The sequence below is a fragment of the Alligator sinensis genome, unplaced genomic scaffold (genome assembly GCF_000455745.1).
Source record: "Alligator sinensis unplaced genomic scaffold, ASM45574v1 scaffold809_1, whole genome shotgun sequence".
Taxonomy (NCBI): Eukaryota; Metazoa; Chordata; order Crocodylia; family Alligatoridae; genus Alligator; species Alligator sinensis.
The window spans coordinates 2,529,057-2,551,903 of NW_005841956.1; the positions used below are offsets into that span (position 1 = coordinate 2,529,057).

Sequence of the window (22,847 nt, forward strand, 5' to 3'; positions counted from 1 at the left end):
CACTTCAAGAGGGATGCGGATAACCTGGAGAGGGTCCAGAGAAGGGCCACTCGTATGGTTAAGGGCTTGCAGGCCAAGCCCTACGAGGAGAGACTAGAGAACCTGGACCTTTTCAGCCTCCGCAAGAGAAGGTTGAGAGGTGACCTTGTGGCTGCCTATAAGTTCATCACGGGGGCACAGAAGGGAATTGGTGAGGTTTTATTCACCAAGGTGCCCCCAGGGTTTACAAGAAATAATGGCCACAAGCTAGCAGAGAGCAGATCTAGACTAGACATTAGGAAGAACTTCTTCACAGTTAGAGTGGCCAAGGTCTGGAATGAGCTCCCAAGGGAGGTGGTGCTCTCCCCTGCCCTGGGGGTCTTCAAGAGGAGGTTAGATAGGCATCTAGCTGGGGTCACCTGAACCCAGAACTCTTTCCTGCCTATGCAGGGGGTCGGACTCGATGATCTATTGAGGTCCCTTCCGACTCTAGCATCTATGAATCTATGAATCCTCACTCCCTGCTCTCTGGCATGTTCAACTGTTTCTGATCCTCAGATAGTGGGTGTTGGTGAGCAGGGGACAGGGATGGGGATGGGAGGTTTGGAGCTGAGTGCACTGGTGAGTGTGGAAGGGTGGCTGGTTTCTTCAAGTGAATGCTCTTGTCCCATTTCCAAAAACCCTTCCCCTCTGTCCCAGCAAAAACAGGATGTATGGTTGCCCTAACTTCATTTCTGTAAGACCAACAATATGTTTTTTCTATGCAAATACAAGGTAGAACCCCCCCCCCCCCCCCCCCTTCTTTCTCTAATAAGCTGAAGACAGTGCCATAGTAGATGGGATGTGGTGTGAAGGAACCCCTAGAAAAAGGAATTGGTTCAATTCTTGTGAACACTGTAGACAAATGGAGAGCTACCTGACTATGAACTTAATGCAAAAAATCTGATTCAGGATCTATTTGAATATACAACGAAATTGTCGTTCGGTATTGACATAAGAACTGCTGGTTATTGCTGATCTCTGCTTGGAAGCATACTAGCCTTATTGATATCCAAAAATGTGATCATTGCCCTAAAGAAATTATTTTCTCAAGAGCAGACATCACAAAGTGCTGATGTTATGTATATGAGTAGTCCAAGCTAAATAATGTAGAAAAGTGTGCTTAATGTTAATCTTTTGCTTAGGAGCTTTGCTGAATCAAAGCCTTAATTTAAAACAATTTCTGTAATCAGAAGGCCTTGTTCTACATTAATTTTAGGCAGCTCCTGGAGTTCTTAACCCCTGGATTGTCCACACATTAACACCTGAAATTAGTTTTAATCACACTTAGGTGGCTTTAAATTATGCCACCCCAGGGCAGGTTTATCTCTAATCTGTGTCGCCCAGCTCATGTTCCATTAATGTGTAACCATATTCCTACAGATGAGCTGCCCAACTTGCAGTCCTTTAGTATCTCAGGATGCAGGGTCCCTTTCACCACCTTCCTGTTTTGTGTGGACAAACTTTCCACCCTCCCCTGAACTCTACAGCTGAGGGGGTGGTTCTGGCAAGCCAACTCTCTCTCTTGCTCCCAGAGGTGTAACTCTGTGTAAACAGCCTGCAGAACACATGCTAGATATCCAGGTTGAAGGGCATGGACAGGTCCAGGAATGGGATCTAGGAGGGCTGAGGAGGAAACAAAGTAGGGGGCCAAATTGGGTCCCCATGAGTTGGGACTTCTTTCCTGAAGCAGGGGAAGTAAGAGGGAAGGCCCCCAAAAGGGCCTTCCCTCATTGCTCCCACCTCACAGCCACCCTGAGAAGCCCGAACAGCATCCTCCATGCCCAACTCCCAATTTATTAAAATATGAGAGCTTCTTTAATTTACTTCCTTATATTTCTTAATTTTGTTTTACTTTTTATTTTACCCTTCAGTAGCTGACTTCCTTCATTTCACCACCCTTCCCCCACACCCCTTTTCTTTTCCACTTCCCATTTCATTACCCACCCCCATTCCATTAATTCTCTGCTTCCCAGCTTCATATTCCTTCCCCCCGCCCTGGGCAACAGCAGGGATAGAAACCTTGTAGTGGCAACTCACAGCTGTAGCTCCTAGTCAGGCCCCTGCTCATCAGCCCTCTAGTGGCAAATCACAGATGTGCAGGTAGGAGACAGAGAAGGTTTTTAGCTTTAAAGGCTAGGGACAGGCATTTTTAAAGCTGGCGCTTGAATTAATTCAATCTTTGCAGGTTAGTCTAACCTGGCTAGGCTGAAATGGTTTGTAACCACACAGAGATCCCCTCTGGACTGAGGAAATGCCAGCACATGCCTGCAGTGGCTCAGGCTAGAAGCCGGTTGATGCTAGAGTAGGCCTCCCTTCCCTTCTACAGTGCTGAGCTGATGGGGATGCAGCCAGGCCCTGGCAGACTGCGCCGATTTATGAAGGGGTGTAAACCCCCCCCCTGACTGCACCATTCCAGGCTTTTCCCTGCTCGCTGCTCAAGGGGTGGGAGTGTTGCCAGCCCCCAGCCCCGGTCTAGCACTCTGAGGCAAAGGTGGTATATGCAGTGCATGCATATGTGGATGATAATGAACTTTTCAGCCTCCCTGTACCTGCTTCTTCACACTGTCTGCAGCAAAACTGACAGGTGAGGGAGCCAGCAGGGAGCTGATAACACAGGGGTTAGCAGCCCATCAACAAAACAAAAGCCTCTCTCATTAGTTGAAGTTCTTCTTAAACAGCTTTTTCCAAGGGAGGAATGGAGGGACATTACCACCTACCTGTTGATTAGCTCTAAAAGGCCCGAAGTGGACACTTCTGTCTGTCTGTCGCAGTGAAATTGGAGACACACGCACACATGCGCACACACACACGCACCTCTCAGTATTAGCTAGCATACCACATGCCTAGGGTCTGTGGGGCTGGGGGCTGTGCTGTGGGAGGGGGGGATCCCTGCTTGAACAGCAAGCAGCAAGGGGTTGGGGGAGCAGAGGGAAGCCAGCAGACCCTGCTGTGCCTGCAGTCTGTGCTGGAGCTCCAGCTAGGGAGCAGAGGGGCGGGGGCAGCCCTGTTTTCTGGAGCAGACAGCACAACCCAGGGCTGCAAAGCATCTGGGATGCTGGGGGACTCTTGTTTAACTAAAAGCAGAAAGGGGTCTGGGACAGACACTGCATAATTCAGTTTGTTTGACCCAAATCAGTTAAGTCTGATACTACATTGAACCAGGTTTATCTCAAACCAGTTTTAGCCATTTTGAAACTAGTTTATGTGCACTGAACTTATGTTCTTTTACAGGTTTTAACCAGTTTCTGATCACTTAAACCAGTTTGTGAAATGTCTGTCCCTAGCTGAAATGTGACTGCCTCAAACTCAAGCTAGAACTAACACCAATGAACATTTGAGTGCCTCAAATTGCAATGTGTAACAAGGCCCTGAGAGAGAGCGAGTCAGACAGAAAGCTTCACCATAGTAACTGGGTCCACATCAATCATAAAGGTTGTTTTAGCACTAGCAGCTCCATGAAGGGAGACTTTCTTGTTTAGAGGCCTGTTTTCACCATTGGAGCAGCAGTAGTCTAGCCCTAACTCTGCATGTGCCTGTTGCTCCCAGCATATGGCCTAGACTTGAGATCCTAAAGAAATGGTACTGACCAAGAAAGTTTGATATGTCAAGTTGCCAGGTATTATATCATGGACTGTAAGGGGACATGATCTCTCTCTAAATCTATTGGTAGTTGGGAAGGGAAACAGTAGAGCTGCTTAGACTTAAAGAGGATGTTGGCACAAGAACAAATTGGCTTTGAATGAGACTTAAGGAGCTTAATCTGCTTAATTTATCAAAAACAAGATTACAAAATGATTTCATTACAATGTTAAAGCACTTCCAGGAGGGAAAAATGCCAAATGCTAAAAGACTTTTTAATCTAGTGGAGGCAGGCATAACAAGAGCCAAAGTGTTGAATTTAAAGCCAGACACATTCAAATTAGAAATAAGACACACATTTTATTAATATTGTGGTCTACTTAAGCACTGGACCAAACTATCAAAGATGGAGGTGGATTCTGCATTGCTTTGATGCTGTCATATCAATACTGGAAGCCTTTCTTGAAAATACACCACTGGTATCACTACTGGGGTTTTTTTATGGCTGCTTTATGCCCGAGGTCAGTGTACATGATCTGATAGTCCTGTCTCTCTCTCTAAATCATGAATATATGAATAATCGAGGCTTGAGCATGTTTTCCGCAACACAGCGCCCACTAATACCACAGTAGAACACTGTTTCACTATTGATTCAGATTAAAGCATGACTTGTTAGAACAGCAACAGCATATCCTCCTGCATGTGTTTTTTGAGATCTCCCATCTATAGAGCAGTGGCAACATGTAGGGGGTGCACCTGCACCCTCTGAGAGTGCTGGTGCACCCCCTCACAGCCAGCATTCCCTGCTTAGGTGATGGGCGGGGGGGCAGGCAGGAGTGCTGGTGCCCTCTCGAGAGCACCGGCTAGAGAGTGTGGGTGCCAGGAGAAGCACCGCTGGCACTTCCGGGTTGGCACGATCGGCCACAGGAGACCCCCCCACTCTGTTCAGCATCACTGGCCATGGCGGGGGATCCCCCCCTGGTTGCTGACTGGCTGCTGGGGGGCCAAGTGTCTCCCCTGACTCATGAGGCACCAGTCACCCATGCTATAGAGTATCACAGTCCAGTCCTACTTAGAATAACTCATCAAACAAGATATTTTTATGTGAGAGTTTGCATAGAAGAAATATTATTGACCCATTTTCATGAAAAATCCAAAATTCTTTAGTTTGCTCTACTGCTATATAAAAGTGATAGGCCTATCACTGACACTATCATAACATTTAAAACAAGGTGCTAGCAAATAATACTGTAAATGTTGTTAAAGTCTGCATGATGCAAACTGGATGAAACATTTACTTATTTCCATTTCTAGTACTACATTCCTGATCCAATCTTTCAGTATGAGTTCAGATAATAAATGATGAGCTCCTTTACGGAAACATGCCAAATATCCAGAAGTAACATCACTTAGTAGTCTAGTCTTGGAAGTGCATTTTTTTTCTCCTGAAATGGGAACAGTTGAGTGCATTAGCACAAAAACTATCCCTTAGAGACTTCTACTGAAGGGGAAAATTATGTGTATGTAATAGGAAAATACAGACATGAAGTGTTACATTATTTCTTGTTAGATTTAAATCATAAAAGCATAACATAAGATTAGTTCATTTTGCCTAAATTAAGCAGACAGAATAAATAAGAGCAGAAATAATATTTTCACTTGTACTCTGTGAAAAAGATATCACTTACGTACACTGTGATGCCTAGATACAAGACATCACTTTTCAAGCTATTATTGAAAATTGAGCTACTTTCACAAATCCTATAAGGTCAAGAGGTAATATGGTAGGTCACTGCACTACCAAGTTCACCTTTGGAAATGTTAGTTCAGTTTAAGAATCTTATTTATTGTGTTCTACAACATGCAGTATCCCTGACACCAGTGGGAGAAGGGTATAAAGCTCAGCAGTCCCATCAGAAGAGTAGCATTTTATACTCCCTTTGCATTCATTCTGCTGAACTATTCCAAATCTGTAAGCAAGGGACAGGGCAGTGGAGAATCAGGCCCTGCATATAGTAGTTTTACTCACGGTAAGACAAATGCAGAGCTGTCATGTGCGCCGCTCTGACATCAGTAGAAATGTGCTTACTTATGGTTTGTTACATCAACACAAACATACAAGAGAAGGTCCTTTGCCCAAAAAACATATCATCTTGATTATATACCAGCTCTGAATTAGGTTTATGGTGCATTTCACTTATGTTTCTCAGAATTAGTTTGCTACCAAAGCAACCTTGTTTAGTATTGATCAAATATACTTCTCGCTGACAGACAAGAAGCTGTGATAGCTTTTTAGTCAACTCCTGTAACACAGCAAGAGCTTTCTATGACTACACAGTTCCCTTCTGCAGGGGAATATCCACTCTATTCTAAGGCACAAATTTACATTGCACAAATTTAACGATTGAGAAACAAAATGAACAAAATGAATGTACAAATACTGGTCTAAGGATGAAAAAACATTTCCAGGAACACTGAGCATTGGCACAGGCCTTACTGTGCTAACATCTCTATGCATTAACATACTATTGACAAGGAAGTACACAGGAAACCGCACACAGTCACAATATCAATGTCAAATCTATCTTCTCTAGAAGAATCAGAGTTATTGTAGAAAAGATGGGACTCTGGCACTTGAATCTCCACTGCTTGCTTTCTTTGAAAATATCACATCTGGATAGATAAGCAGAAGGCCCATCTTGGAAATTTGTAGCTTGAAATGCATCATAAAGGGGAGACATCCCCTTCCCACACGATTCTTATCAAACAGATTTACAAAGTTCTAAAGGGTTTCATTGTAATTTGTGAAAAGGTTTTTAAAAAAGGTGTGTAAACTGAAGAAAACCTCAGACAGAAGGCAGGGCAGGGTAGCACCTTAGGGTGTGTACACATGTAGTAAGTTGACTTAAGTTAAGCCATGTTGGAGTGTACACATGTACAGCTCCTTGACATGGTGGCAGCCATCTTATGAGCTAAGCTGACTTAACTAACTTGACTCAAGATAATACACCTTGGAGGTGTATTGTCCAGCACTGCATTTAAGTCAACGCTGCTCCACGTATGTGTGTACGCTCTGACAGTTAAGATGTCTTAAAAATATTAAGTCGGCTTAAATGTCAGAAATTTAGTACAGGTGTATGCAGCCTTAGCAACTAATTGGTTCAAAGATGCATAAGCTGTTGTAGGCTGTCCTGCCCTGCCTTCTGTCTATCAAAAAAAGCTTTGGATGAAACCCCTTTCTCTCTTTGAACTGTCCATTTCTCTTTCTCAAGGTACATATTTTTTATCCTTCCTTCCCAGCTGCAGGGATCCAGTTGTTTGTCCTCTTCTGGGCGTCTGTTGTGTCTTGCTTGATGCAGTCCTTTCATTGGCAATGGAAGGTTCATTTATCCTCTGTGAGGTTAAAAAGCAAAGGCAACAACTATTAGTGCATATATGTTGTGTTTCCTTATTCCTCTTCCCCGTTCTCATAACTAGTGCAAAGTAAACCGCAAAATAGGCCTCAAGAACAATAGAGATGGTTTGGCAACTTTTGAGACTATGGATTAGTTATGAATGATTAAACTTCTTTTAGACAAGGGACAGAAGCAGGCAAATGTCATCACCATTCTCAAAAAGAAGAAAACAGATGACTGATCTGAAAAACTAGACATTACGGCCATCATGTGCAAGTGATTGGAAAGGATGCCTATCTAGGGACTTTGAAGACTACCTACTAAACTGCAACTCAGGCTCAGAAAATGGTAAAGTACCTCTGACCAGGTAAGTGGATTAATGACCCTTTTTGAAGCTAATTGCCAATGGCCATGCAAAACAACAGCACCATTGGTGGACCAGTCCAAGGCTCAAACACCATTTGGAAGAATGTCTTGCTTCTGCATCTAAAATAGTGCACTGAAAAACAACACTGCATCTACTGATAGCTATGGTCACCAGTGGCAAATCCCATGTACACCTAATGGAACAACCCAGCTAGCACTGTCCACTAAGACTCTCCAACAGTTGCATCCTGGTACTACTGCTTTTTAATATTTATAAGAATGACATGCCACTGGCACAATCATGGAAATTTAGATACATGTATAGTATGTATGTATAGTATGTATATTTTATCATCCAAGTGAGCCTTTCACCCAAACACTATTTGAAAAAAATTAGACTACTGTAGATTATGGTGACTCCGAACACATTTTCAGAAAAACTCTTCGTGTTTTACCTGAGCAATCGTTGTCCAAAAAGATGCCTGAAAATCACCTTCAGCAGAATTAAGTCCAGGCACCAGCATTTCCTGGAATATCTAGGACCTGGAGGGTAGACATGCTCTTTCCACTCCTCCTAGGCTTCTCTTTTCATATTTGAGTAGTCATGCAGTATGGTCTGTGGAACTTTTACTGCCACAGGATACAAATATTTACAAGAGGACTATACAGCTCATATAGATAACAAGGGCAATCAGTCCTTAATGTTTCAGAGTATGCCACCCACAAACTTACAACCTGCATACAGGAGAAGTCACATCTTAGTCTATAACTCTCCATTCTAAAGTTTGATGCAATATCTCTGAAGCTGCATCCAGAGACTGGACTAGATGGACCATTTGTCTGATTTTATACATCCATTCCTAGATTTCTACATGCTAAGGAGCCTTTAGGAAGCCTGTCGTAGAGATGAAGTAGCCATTTTTCTTTAAAGATATTTTGTAAAGGATGGTTTCCCTGTCAGAAACCCAGATTCTCAGTTCTTTCAGGAGTTTATCTGGTCAGATTTTTGCTTGGCCATCCCCCCCAATCTTGGTTTTTTTTGTCCTGTTTCCACAAGGAGTTGATATTCAGCTGATCCTCATCAGACTCTCCCTCCCTTATCACCAAGAGCCCCGGGATGCAAGCAATTTTCCTGTTCTCCCACTGCCATCAGCTAGCACCCCCCAGGGTCTGAATCAGCTGCTTCCTCCTAGCTCTGCTGGCTGCTTCATGACCTCCTGCAATGAAGGCTTAATGTTGGGTGGGGGCCTTGAACACTATCTGTGTGGCATTTCAGGCTGACTTTTATATTTAATTGCAGAATATGGTGCCATCATGAGTTTAGTTCAAGAAAAATAGGAAGCAGAGGTGAGTCTTGGCCAGTGGGGAAGTACACTGGAAATATATTTAGGTCAAATATTGTCTGAATAGGCTAAATCTTTGTTTCTACATAAGGGGCTGCAAGAGCATTGTGAGGGATCATGTTTTTGATTTAATTTGAGGTAAAGGATGGTGATCATTTTAAGAGGCTAATGTTAATGGTCTGTGCTAGGCATAGAAGCTGTACAAGCTTTAGCTAGACAGATGCTGTGCAGATTACCTTCACTCAGCCCTGCCAATGCGCTCCATTTCGACTTAATTAAATTTATGCACGCATTGTGTGATTATCACCACCATGGTCTAGATGCAAATTCTGATTTGCAGCATTTCTTTATATTCTAATCAGGGACCACTAGTCACACACTGTCAACCCTGCCAGTGAATCTCAGTGCAGTTGAAACTTATTCCCATCCTGAGATCTCAGATGCAACTTTGCAATGCCCTTCAGTCACGCAATACCCTTTGAAGCATCTGAGCCCAGGAAGCTAATCATGACAAATTGTGTGGTGGTTTTATTATGTGGAAATGTGTCCCCTGGAACTAACTTGGAAATCAAACTCACCGAAGCATCCTTTTGATCACGTGCTGATTACTGAAGCAATCCAAGTAGGAATTTAGGTAGGAGTTGTTGTTTGCTTTGCTTGATTTACAACTTTCAAAAGAGCTCCACTTTTCATAGCACTGACAGCTAATTGATTGAGTATGAACACTTCGTTGCATGTGTGTTGGTTCAGAAATGGTATTTAAAGCCTGTTTTTTGAGGAATTGGCTTACAGGTAAAGATAGATGCATTATAAGGGGTCAAGATGGGCAGCAAGGGTTAACTGGATTTCTAAAGTTTGGGAAACACACACACAGCTTCTCATGGCCCTAGAAGTAGACAGGTTGTCTAGCACAATGCCAACGGATGGACACAGCCGGAGAATGAAGTAGAGCATGCCATATCATGAGAGCACAGCCTTCAAGGCAGACAAGTTGTCGTGCACAACAAGGACACATAGTTTAGGAAATAGCCTGGGAAGCAAAGAAAGTATGTCCCATAACATGAGATAAGTGACACCAGCAACAAGGCCTCAGAGAGCAGGGGGGCCTAATGGTCTGTTTCCCCAAAACAAGGACAAATTAAGACAAGGCCCGGATGTCTACGTGGATGTGTGACCATGGAGAGACAACCAACCAGAAACAGCCGCGGATAAAGAGCCATCAAGAGGGAAGGAGCATTCAAAAGCAGAGACTTGAGATTAACAAATAGTCCCTCCTGTCCCTCCCTTTTGTGCGGGCTGGGAGCGGTCCGAGGCTTTCGGGGGCACACGGCGGACTGTGGCCAGCAGCCCTGGCACGTAGGTCGGGGAATTTGGCATGGCGGACTAGAATTAGGCACGGACGTGTAGAGGTTGATTAAAGATTATTTTACTTACACCGTAGATGGTTGCGGTGCAGGCAGGAAAACTTCGCTTAAGTTGCAGTTACAAACGAAAAGAAAACTTGCACGAACAAGACCCGTAGAAAACTCGAGCCTCTTAAACCCGGAAAGAGCTCTGGATACACACACACACACGAAGTTTGCTAGGCTCCGTGGACCAAGCGCGCAGGGAAGGGTACGTCGAGGGATCAGGCGGCGACGGGGAGAGGCTAGAGGTTGATCAGGCCCCTATATCCTTCTTAAGGCACACACTGGGTTTGTTAAGCTCCACAGCGCACTTAGAGTTCTTCACGAGATGTGAAGTCCTCCTTCTCCTCCTCCACGAGATGGTTGTGGAGTCCTCCTCCTCCAACTTGGGCGGAAACCGCTCAAGCCTCTTATACGGCTAGCAAGGCAATCACTAGCCGCCACGTGGGAATAATTTAGAAACAGCCAATAGTGGGGTACGAATTTACATATGGGTGGCGGGAACTCCTTTGCACTGGGATTTTCTCTATGCAACTGAGAATTGCAAAGAAATTGCACCATGCAAAGAAAGCTCCTTGTGGCGGGAAATAATTCTGCAGTGCTGAAGCGTGCACACAATCATACCCTTTGGGTCATGACACCTTTGTCTTGTCCGTCCCTCCTTTCCCTCCTGCCTGTCCCTCCCTTTGTCCTGTCCCTCCCTCTCTTCCTTGAGAGGGGTCCCTGAGGTCACCATGAACTGAGGGCATACCAGCAGCCCATCTCATGCACCCCACTGGAGGGGGCCTGTAGGCCTCGGCATCTCACCTCCAGACTGCTGACACCTAAGAGAAAGAGCCTCAGAGTGGAGCCTGCATCCTGACCACATGTACTTTGGCTCTGATGACAGCCCTAGGATTGATAGATCTAGAATTGTTTAATTGTTTGTATTTTTGCTTTTTTGTTCTTACTCTGTATCAATAAATTCGCCTATTATCGACTGGCAGGTGTTGTGGTCAGTCTGAGGGTTGTGCCCACCTGGAACAAAGGTATAGGTGCTGGGCCCAAATGCAGTGTCAACAGTGTGCTTTAATAAACCTGCCTTTGTGTGTTTTAGATATTTCCAACCAAGACTTCATCCAAAGCATGGGGAGCTTCAGAAACATATCTCCCTTTGCTGAAATGAAGAGGATAATTCAACTATATCATAGAAGGATAGTTGAAGGGGGTGGGGAGGGGTAAAAAACAAGTTTACTTCTTAGTCTGTGTGGCGAGGTGCCTATTCCTAACTTCAGAACAGGACAAAACCAATATAGGTTGCTGTTTTTTTTATTTTACAACTTGCTAAGTGATGCAATTGCTCTTTCACACTGCTTCTGAGCTGCCTGGATGTTTATTTTCCATTCTATGATACTGGATTGAACAAATGTTATCATTTACACCTTACCCAAGATCCATAAGGAAGAACTTATTGTGGTTTCCTATGATAACAGCAGCGTACTTTCTCTGCTTAGGGTTTGATCCAAAGCCTAGTAAAATCAGTGAAAGATATTCCATTGACTTCATTAAGCTGTGGCCTTTTTAGCACTGCTTCCCTTTTGTAGAGCTGGTCATTAATGATTATATTCTTTCTTGTTTGATCAAGATAATTTCAAAGTTGTTGTGTATTTTATCAGGTTGGTATTTTGCTGTTTCTTTGTTGATGATGTGGTGGGCTCATACAATTGATGTGCTTCTTGAATTCAGATGTCCTCTGCACTGTGTTTCCTGTTATCTACTTCATCAGTAATTATGCTGAAGGCTGTTAGGTATGCTTGGTGTGAGCTAGTGTTAATAAATCTGTAGTGTTTGTGACTTCTGTAACATCTTTCTTCTGAACTTGGACAAGCTAACTCAATTATATGTTAAAACATTTTGCCTGGAATAGACCTCTGGTTGCTTGGCTAACTGCTTGGAAGTTTAATGGTTGACTAGCTATCCAACATAGCAGGTTTATCGTCTCAGGATTTGCCTGCTGATTAAAAATTCAACAGGTAGGCATAGGCAGTTATTACTGGGCATGTCTACACATGCTACTAATGCTATAAAGGCTTACTGTGAAGTAAAATACTGTGTAGTAAGTCTTCCCTGGGAGCATATCTACATATGCTCCCTGTTGGAAGCAAATCTGCTCCCAATGGGAGCGGCCCAGTACAGGGCGGCTCCTACCCTGCTCTGGACAGGGGAACTCCAGGCTCCCCCAAGGTGCTAGTGTGGGGGTTGACAGGGAGCACAGGGGCCAGTCCTGATGCACACAGGGCCAGAAAAGCTCTGCCAGCTGCACTGGCAGCTGTCTACTGGCCCCATGTACACCAGATGGCGTCCTGATGTGCATGGGGCTGGGCGACAGCTTCTGCTTCAGAGCTCTTCTGGCCCCATGCACATAGGGATAAGCCCCAAGTCCAGAAGTGGGACACCTCCTGGCTAGCCCTGGGCTGCTTCAAGTTTTCCCCACCTGGCCAGGGGCTGGCTCAAAGCTGCCCCAGAAGTGAACCAGCTCCTGGAGTGCCCCTCGCTGGGAGGGGTAGCAGAGAACTCGCTAGTCCCAGTTTTGCTCGGCTCCCAGCTCTTGTGGGGAGCCAGGACAGGGTGGTGCAGACAGCTGAGCAGCACCAGGACTGGGGCAGTTCCCTGTCCCTTGTGGCCCCCTGGTGTTGGGAATGACTGGGAGAAAATTTGGCCAGTGTCCTGGTCACTGTCTAGACATGTGCTGCTGCGTTGTATCTACTGCGCAGTTAATTACCTGTATTTACAGGTAGTAGCTAACTGTGCAGGAGACTAATTTACTGCACAGTAAATGGTGTGCACATGTAGACAGACATACTTTACTGCTCAGTAGATTAGTCTACTGCACAGTAAATCATCTTGTTTAGACCCACCCACTGCATAGTATCAAAGGCATGCAACACAACTCTATCTACAAAGAGTGAACAGGTCAGTGAGACTCAGGACATGTATCCAAATGCCACTATGGCAACATTGTTAGTGCACCATATGCACAGGGGCAGGGTTATTTTGTTAGCAGCTACTTCGCCACAGTGGCATGCAATATTGGAGGTGTGCGTCGCTACAGTAAAGTAGCTGCTGGTCATGTGTAGATGCCTGCGGATGCTACATTGCTATAGTAAATAGCTACGGCAACGTAGCATCATGTGTAGATGCACCCTTAGCAACACAAGCTTCTTCCACTGCCTGTTTCCCTACCCTATCCTTATCCCAGTCCAATTTTAAAACCCTAATAACACTATGGCAAAATTGCTCTGGCTGCCCCCAAAATATCTGTTTCTATAGTACTGTACATAAGTCTTTTAGAGAAGCTCTCCTTGGGCAAGCAGGTCTATTGTACACAGCATTGTACCTTGCCATCATCTCTGTATCCCACTTAAAATAACATGGTAGCAATGGCACATTCCCACAACCCTGTCTGGTGGCTGGAAGTATGAACAAAAATATTTAGAAGACTACCAAAAGAAAGATGTTTATTGTTATTATGAAGCATTTATATTGTGATAGCACATAAATACTGACCAAGTTGGGGAGTCTTAACACAAAAGAACTACTGAGTTTTTTTAGTACAGGGGTGCTTAAGGACCCGATTCAGCGAGCTAGCCAAGGACACAAACACTTCTGTACTTAAAAACTAGGCATGTTACCGTAATAAGAAAATGACCATACAAAAATTCAGATACTTTCCAATACACAACAGCTGACATTTCAGAATATGAATTTCAGAATAATTTATATTCCAGCAGTGGGTTTTTTTCTCCCAATGGCAAGGATGCCAGAACACTGAAATGTAGATGTTGCTGGAGTAGACAAATTTTAGGGCAAATTTGACTAATTATCAGAGCCTGAATTTGCCAATATACTGGGCTCGTAACGGATAGCTTGCAGAATGTGCCAGTGAATTCTTTTAAGGACCATAGCCGGTGAGATATAAAAACTAAGTATTTCACATGAAAGATTACTATTTGCGTTGTGGCTATGAATGTTTTATGTTACGGTATGATTGGGGGTTGAGGAATAACAAGTTGTAGAATGAAATGGTGATCATGTGGCTTACAACTCTCACTGGTCAGTCCTCCAGTGTTCAGGATTCCCTCTCCTTTAAGTCCTTTAGTCTCTCTCTCTCCTGCAGCCAGCTCCCTGCTTTCTTAACTGGTCCCATAATCAAGGAGGACCTTTCTACAACAGCATGTTCTTTTTGTCTTCTACTTTTCCCTGAAGCCCCACCCAACTCCAGTCTTATTTAAACCTCCAGCTTTGTCAACACTGCTCTTTTGTTATTTTGTCTGGGGATTTTCCACTTTCCATTTCTATGGGTGAAGTTACATGTTACACTTAAACCATACTAAGGGCACTTAAGATGCAAGCACCCATACATTAACATTTGTTAACTTGTGCTAAGTGTCCTCTTCACGTCTCAAAGTTACACCACTTCAGGCAAGGTTTAGCTGGCCTGTGGTACCTAGTTTGTGTTAAGGTAACTTCAGTCTGCTCCATGGAGATAAAAGCAATTTGCAGTCCTTCAGCATCCCAGAATGCACTGCATCCCAGAGCAAGGATAGAGCCCAGGTGTCCCAGCTCCTAGCTGTCCCACTGTTTGTCAGGCCTCTAGTGGCAAGTTAGAGCTATGCAGGCAAGAAATGGTATTAACCCTTAACTTGTGACTGCCCACAGCATGTTCTAACTTTTACACCACTTAACATTCCACACATTTGGTATGGTCCAAGTGTAATGTGTAACTTCATTCTTCTTCCCTGAAAGTACACTTGGTCATACTGGTTTGTCAGCTTGGGCATCATCTTTATCATATCCTTTTTTCAACCAATATACAGCTGTTAAAGGTAACTTCTTTTTCCCTTGAAGCTTCTTCCCAACATGGTAGGTGATGGATGAAGGGACTCTGCCTTGACTGACTCACCCATATTAATGCATTCAGAGGAACAGCAATTTCATGCAACTAATCAGAATTTACAAGTGGCACATGGACAGATCCCCCTAGTTGGTACAGGGAGAGTCTTCAAAGTTTCACATGGAAATTAGGTACCTAGTTCCCATTGGTTGTTTGTGCAGTATTTTTATCAAGAATAGTTTATATTCTGTGACAGGCTAGCTGGTAGTGATTTGGCCCAGGGATTTTGAAAAGGTAAAAAATGATTGGAGAGCTTGGGATTCCCTTTCCTCACCAATCAGGCCCCAGAGACTCACCCTCCATGTCCCCTGATTGGCCCCTCGGGTCACCTGGAGGGGGATAAAAGGGGCGGCACAGCTGACTCAGAGAGACTGGTGAAGGACAATGAGAAAGGAGTTTAAAAGAGCTGGCAAAAGCTGGGCCAGCAGGGCAGGAGCAGTTGCCCCAGAAGAGCCTGAACGAGCAGGGCCGGCAGGAGAGGCTCCCTGCTGGGCTCCAGGATCCCCAGCAAGAGGCTGCAGCCAGCAGGAGAGCTTCCTCAGCTCCAGCAAGAAGCTGTGCAGTGACCTGAGAGGCTCCCAGCTCTGAATCTGGTTTTTCCAACAAGAGGCAGGGCAGCTTGACATGAGGCAGGGGCTCATGGGAGACTTACCACATGGGAAACATGAGTTCAAGTCCCAGCCGGGTCAAGTAGGGGTGAGTGAAGTGACAGAGGGAGAAATTCTTGTTGGAGTGGAGGGGATCATTGTGTCTTCCCTCTTCCCCCCTCCAGGTACCCTATATCTCTTATTTGGCATTTTGTGTTTTGTGCATTTTATATTATGCCTAACCTTTATTGAATCCTGTCCCCCTGGGGTATTGTAGTGTCCCCGATACCCCTTGGTTTATATATGTTATGTTCCCACCACTGTCTCTCTCATTAAAAGGTGTATGGTTAAGTCCCCACTGGTGATCTGGCTCTGCTCTATTGGGGAAGGAGGGTCCCTACACCTCCCACAGTGCTTGTGCACCTGCTCTGATCCCTTCAGTTGGAGAGGGGGTATGTCTTGGAGTACCACTCGGGTTACAATTCTAAGCATCATGATTTTATTCCTGTGCTGTGATTGGAGGGCTGAAAAGTTTTTTGATGCAGGATAATAAAAAGTGACAAACAATGAATGTGTTTATCCAGTATGAATTTTCAGATGAATGATCATTTTGTTGTAATCTACAAGATGTACAGGTTATATTGAATGGTTTCATTTTACAAGTACCTCAATCATATGAAAATTTGTGAATAACAAATAAGATGAGCTCATGAATCACAGCAAACTGAACTGTGTGTCTAACTAATTAATTACTTATTTTTACAGTTCACTTAACACTACTTCTGCATTAGATGATACATTAATATTCCTTTATTTATTTGTAGTTGCTCTGTACAAGTCTTATCTTCTGGGATACCATAAGCTTATGCCTTGTTTTCCAAGGGTGTTAGAACCCACTTAAATGAACGAGAGGTGTTTTAACTAGGGCTGTGTGAAGCTTTGGTCCCCAATTTGATTTGGCGGAGATTCGGCCTGATTCAGTGGCTGAATCTCCAACTCCGAACTGAATCAGAGGACCCTTTAATCTCTCTGAATTGATTTGGAGAGATTGGGAAAGATTTGGTGATTTGGACACAGACACAGCTTTAAATGTCTTTTTCTTCATACCTCTAGGTACCAGGCAGCTTGTGAATGCTGGGGTGGAGTCTCCCACAGAAGCATGGGGGGCTCCCCAGTGTGCTTGGCAGCAGACCCAGAAGTGAACCAGAAGCACTTCCGGGTTTGCTGGAGAGTGCACTGGGGGGTCCCCCGCATCCCTTCAGCTTGGTGACTGGTGCCTCCTGGGTCTGGGGAGGCACCTGGGGTCCCCCATGACCAATCGCTGAGCTGGGGGGCATGCGGGGCCCCACAGCACACTCCTCAGCAGGCCTGGAAGTGGACTGGAAGTACTTCCAGTCCACTTCCAGGTTCACCGCCGAGCATGTGGAGGGCCCTCCCCTGTGCTCCTGTGGGACACTCCATCCCTCTCTGCAGCATTCACGAGCTGTGCCTGGTACCTGGAGGTATGTAGAAAAAAAAATTAAAGCTGCGTCTATGTCCGAATTGCTGATTCTCCAAATCAGCATCAAATCTTCAGATTTGGATTTGGCTGAATCAAATTGGGACAGTGATCCGAATCAACGAATCTAATCCATGTCCCCAATTCAGGCTGAAGCCAAATTGAATAGGGCCCATTTTGCATACCCCTAGTCTTAACTACTGTTATGTCATGTGGCAGGTCCTTTTGCTGACTCTCTCTCAGTCCTGGTCAAGCCTCTGTTGGAGACTTGTAAGGCTGCCAGGTTTGGATCTACATGCTAGGCCAATGTGCTGTCACTAATTCCTGGTCAAGCTCAAACCACCATCTTTGGTACCAGAGCCTTGTAGCTCCTCTGTTGTGGCACGACTTGCAGTAGCAATAGTCCCAAATCTCAGATTCCCCTTTCCAGGGTCCTTTAACAACTTCACAAACCTCAAATGGACAATAACTCCCACCCATACTAAGGGTAGGCTTTATTAACACAAATGTTAAAACTTCAGAGTCTACATCAAGGCCTAAAAGCCCACAGCAAATAGCGGCCACAAATTAAGGATCCCAAGCACTGGACGCCATAATGACTCTTTTGCACTCCATCCTCAAACCAACTCGTAACTAGGACAACAGAATATCAATCAAACACCTTCCCTGGGTCTCCCTTCTACTTTTTCATCCCCTTCTGGATTCTGCAAAGTTCCCTCCCCACTACCACCATTTTTCTTATACTGCTGCTTTCCAGAGAGATTTTTCAGGGCTCTCTTCTTCCTTGTGTAGCCTGGGTGTACACGGGTTTGTATTCCCCTCTCTAATTGAGGGAATTATTGGCAGGGCAGTGTGCTGTGGAGGGACACAGCAGCCCAGCAGCTGCCTCTGTCCCCTACAGAATTAGGCTCAGTCAATCAATTACTTAACTATATACAAATTTATTATCACAACAAAACCATTAAAGGGTAAGGACATATATATATAATCTATGTAGAAATGTACAAAACAATAAACCTTATATACACACACACACACACACACACACACACACACACACACACCCACAATTATTATTCAGAAATACAACTGAACAATAGAAGAACCCAGAACAAAGGATATTGGTCGGGCAACCTTATAACTCTATAAATATACGAACTATTACTTCAACTTATTCACATAAACTATAAGGCACAGTCTACAAATATAACAAGCAATCCTTAGACTATCTGGGTGCCCTCCAAGACGGGCCCCACTCCTAAGGTATCACTACAGGAAAGGAGGTGGGGGGAAAGAAAAGAAGAGGGAGACCCTAAAGACTCCTGAGCCCCCCCTCCATCACCCAGAAGCAGCCCACATGGTGCCCCTTCACAACCCTGTGCGGTCCCTTCCCTGTGGGGACCCTCTCTCCAGGGTAACTTACTACTCCACAGTCCCGGAGGGTTGCCTCCCGTTCTCCAGGTTGAGCTCTGTTCCCCACTGGGCTTGTCTGCTGCCACTGGCCTGGCTTAGGGCCACATGCACCACTGTGTGTAGCAGGCACTTTGCCTTGTGCTGGGGATTGGAGGCCCAGGCAGCCTTGTGCAGCACTGGGGCTTGGTCTGCTCCCGGACCCTCTGTGCAGGGTCTGGACGTCACGTACCATGCTGTGCACTGCGACCCTAACCACTAAAGCCGTTCACAGCTCCCTGCTGATATAAGGCTTCAGGGGCTCTTCTGGGCTACTGCTTCACCCTGCTGAGCAGCTCTCTTCAGCTCTCTTCTAAGCCCCACTCTGTCCTCTTTTCCATCCCCACTGCTGGGCCCGCAGCTCCTTTTATACTCTCTAGGGTTCCACCCCTGAAGTCTTCCAGACCTGACAGCGTTGCAGTCTTCAGTCAAGTCTGGGGGAGCTCCTCATCCCCCTCCCCTCAGGAAAGGAGTGTGACTTCACTTCTCTTGCTGCCTCCTGATTGGTGCATGAGCTCCACCAATCAAAACAGTAGAATCTCAAGCCTGGGCCTCAACCCAAGCTCCAAAAGGTAAGCCTGCTACACTTGTTATCCTCTTTGTTCAGCCACACAAGACAGCCCACAGTGAGATTCTACTTCCTCTCTTTCTTAGGCTAGAAACACTTAGATTTCTCTTGGACAAAGCCTTTATTCTGGGAACCTACAGATGTGCAAGCCCATTGTCCCACTTTAAGTACCTGTGAAGGGTTGAGAACACTTCTTCCAGGACAGTGGTTGTTGGGGAGGGGACTAATTCCATTTAGTTGCCATTTAATAAGATACATGTAAATAACTGCCTGTTTTGATGAGAGTCAAACCCTGGCACAATCAAACCCAGGACATCTGTTTTACCCTTATAAAGCTTGTGGCACTCTTCCCCAGCCTAGAGACTTGCTGCTGCTACTGATCCCCATCCCCACTTCAACTGAGCACCCAGCCCATAGCTTTCTACAATACTATTTAGTTTTTTATATAGATTAGGTACCCTCTCTCCAGCTCTGTTGGGATGCATGGCTGTTAAAGGGGCGGGCACTTGTCAACCCTCTACTTGTGACCTTTTACTCTTTTCTCAGGATTCTCCACCCTTTGAAATCTTAGCTTTCTGCAGACAAGCTGAAGAAAACTGATTTTCCTTAAGGCAACTCTTCCAAGGTACTGCCCTTCAGGTTAATGGTCCTTCTTAGGCATCCCTGGCTGTGGAGAGCAGTGACACCAGCCCTCAAAGTAAATGGCAGAAGAGTCTGCCTATGTGCAGGCATTCAATGATGCATCAGTTGCTTGAAGCCAAGCAGAACTCACAAACTGTTTATAGAAAGCTCCCCCAAATCACCACACTAACATTTCTGAGAAACATGTTCCTGTTTGGTTTTCATCATGGCTTTGCACTGTGATTACTAGAATGATTAGTGCAGGGGTTGGCAATGTTTTTTGGCTGGTGTGCCCAGGTTCTGGGTAGCTTCTGCCAGCCATGAAGTGTGGGGTGCTTGCAGCAGGGCTTGCAGCCTCCCAGCCACCTGCTGGCAGCAGCCTGGACTCTGTGGCTGGCAGCAGCTGCCCAGAGCCCGGGCTGGCGATGGTGTGCCAAGCAAAATGGCCTTGTGTGCCATGCTCTGGCGCATGTGCTAGGGGATGCTGACCCCTGGATTAGTGCATACTGATATCTGATTGATTTTGAAAACAGCCTGGAAGTTGGCTCATTTTATGAACAGTTCACCTATGAATCAGGAAAGTAATCACTCTTGCCTAATCTAGTTCAACTTTCTCATCTGTGTGCTTGTCTCTCCTTTTCTTTTTAATAATGACATTCTAATTCAGGATTTAAAATTTAGCAGATTCCATTCAAAACCCAAGCACTTCTCTGCTGGTATAATTTTGCAAGGGTTTTTGTTAAGGGTATTCAGCAGACCACATTACTGAGAGGGAGAGAGAGGAATTACAGTTGAAAGATCATTGAGTTTAAGATAGTGATAGGGCTCAACCCTTATTAGCTGATTTATATAGCTCCAGGGCCCTTGTTGAAGTGCCTTACTACTCAGAAGATTCTGACATTTGCTTAGCCACTGGAAAAAGACTCTGCGTAATGAAAGGGTGAGTCTCAGAAAACTATGTCAACTTCTTTAAGGCTGGCAACGGTAAAAAATTACCAGACTCATAGGGAAATTTGACTCAGAGAAAGTAATGTAAAGTGACAATAATGCTGGATGGATCCCACCGACTTTAGAAGCTCAATTTAATTTGGTTATTTTTTTAGAAGCCCCGGTGCTTCTGTGAGCTTTTTTTGCGCTATCTGGCTTTCCTCGGTGTTCTAAATTCTGCTGGCATTTTCTCCGAGAGGGGAAATTTGCATCCTGATTTGGATGGTGCAACAAAACAGAAAGAACACACTTTTTTGAGGTATCTCAGCACTTCTATTTTGGGCCCTGGTTGAAACTGAGAAGTGCCATAATATGCAAAACTGGACTCACTATCTGTATGTACTAAATACCTTCATCTTAGAAAAATATTGATTTGGCTCAAATTTTGAATATGTTGAGAGGAGGTTCTTATTTTACCCAATTTGGTTTATCTCAGTTCTAAATACATATTCTACCCAATATGTAAAATCCTAGATATCTCCTTCTTGTCAATCTCGTCCTCTAATCCCTAAAAGAGGAAATTTAGTTTTCTGATTCAGCTACCCTGCTAAGTTACACAAAGAAGCCTCATGCATTTTCTGTCTTCATTTGTGAGCCATCTAGCATTGCAGCATTTCTTTCCCTTTTAGCAACTTTGCTAATTATACCATTAATTTTGTCAAATGATATGTGGTATTTAAAAGCTCCTAGCTAGTGGACTGAAACAAAAGGCATTGCTGAAAGTGATTTTTGTGAGGAAGATTACTTTATTCTGGAGTTAGAAGTTAAATAGTTAGGCATTAAAAAGATTGCTGTTCCCCAGGTTTGGTGAATTCATCTGTGATAGAAATACTGAATCCTCTCCAAAATAAGGCTGAATAAGGAACTCTTAGACCTCATCAAGCTCAAAAGAGTAGCCTACACCAGCTGGAAAACAGGAAGCATTACCAAAGAGGATTACTCTGCACTCACCTGCACCTGCAGAGAGCAGTCAAGCCCAAGGCACAAACCAAATTTGGCTTGCTATGGGGATCAAGGACAACAAAAAGTCCTTTAGATATGTGGGAAGTAGGAAAAAGAACAAGGATAGTATTGGGCCTTTGAGAGATCCAACGGCGCAACTGACATCAGATGCCCGAGGAAGGGCGAATCTCCTAAATGACTTTTTTGCATCGGTTTTTCACCCTCCCATGAGGATCACACTGCCAGGAATGACACAAACAAATTTGGGAGTGGGTGATGGGCCCAAAATTGATGTGGATCAGGTGAGAGAACACCTTGAAAATCTGGACATTCACAAGTCTGCAGGCCCAGACGGAATGCATCCGAGGGTCTTGAAAGAGCTGGCAGACATCATTGCATCCCCTTTGGCAGGGATATTTGAAAAATTGTGGCGCTCAGGCAAGGTCCCAGATGACTGGAAAAGAGCCAAAGTGGTCTCCGTGGAGGAGAAATGAGCTGGGGAACTATTGACCAATCGGTCTGACATCCATCCCTGGAAAAATTCTCTAGAAAATTGTCAAGGGATCCATTAACATCAGACTACTGGAAGGCAAGCTTCTGAATGCCAGCCAACATGGCTTTATGACTGGCAGGTCTTGTCTGACCAACCTCATCTTCTATGACCAGGTAACATATGCCCTGGACAAGGGAGATGATGTGGATGTCATTTATCTGGACTTCAAGAAGGCCTTTGACCTAGTTCCCCAAGATATCCTCACGGTTAAGCTGGGGAACTGTGGCCTAGATCATCATACGGTCTGATGGCTAGGCAACTGGCTATAGGGTCGGACCCAAAGAATACTAGTTGAAGGGAGCAAATCAGTGTGGCGCAGTGTTACCAGTGGAGTTTCTCAGGGCTCGGTACTTGGGCCAAGTACTCTTTAACATTTTCATCAACAATCTAGATTTGGGAGTCAGATGTGAACTGGCCAAATTCATGGATGATACCAAATTATGGGGGAGGGCCATCACACTGCAGGACAGGCTGGGGATACAGGCCGGCTTGGATGCACTCTCAAGGTGGGCCGACCAAAACTGGATGACCTTTAATACAGAGAAGTGCAAGGCGCTGCACCACGGTAGGAAGAACGTTCAGCATACTTATAGGTTCAG

At 44.9% G+C, this 22,847-nt stretch overlaps 1 protein-coding gene across 7 annotated transcripts in view; it reads right to left on the minus strand.

Annotated features, from left to right (window-relative positions):
- The window catches only part of LOC102377636 (probable G-protein coupled receptor 83), a 48,790-nt gene that overhangs the window by 2,296 nt on the left and 23,647 nt on the right, over positions 1-22,847 (minus strand). For 6 of the 7 annotated variants that reach the window (XM_006020520.2, XM_025200124.1, XM_025200127.1 and 3 more), the window contains one exon: positions 3,747-6,993. The exons of the other annotated variant lie outside the window; for it this stretch is intronic. The gene's annotated coding sequence lies outside the window, so the exon portion shown is untranslated. Of the gene's footprint in view, positions 1-3,746; positions 6,994-22,847 lie in introns of those variants that run through there. 7 annotated transcript variants of the gene reach the window in all.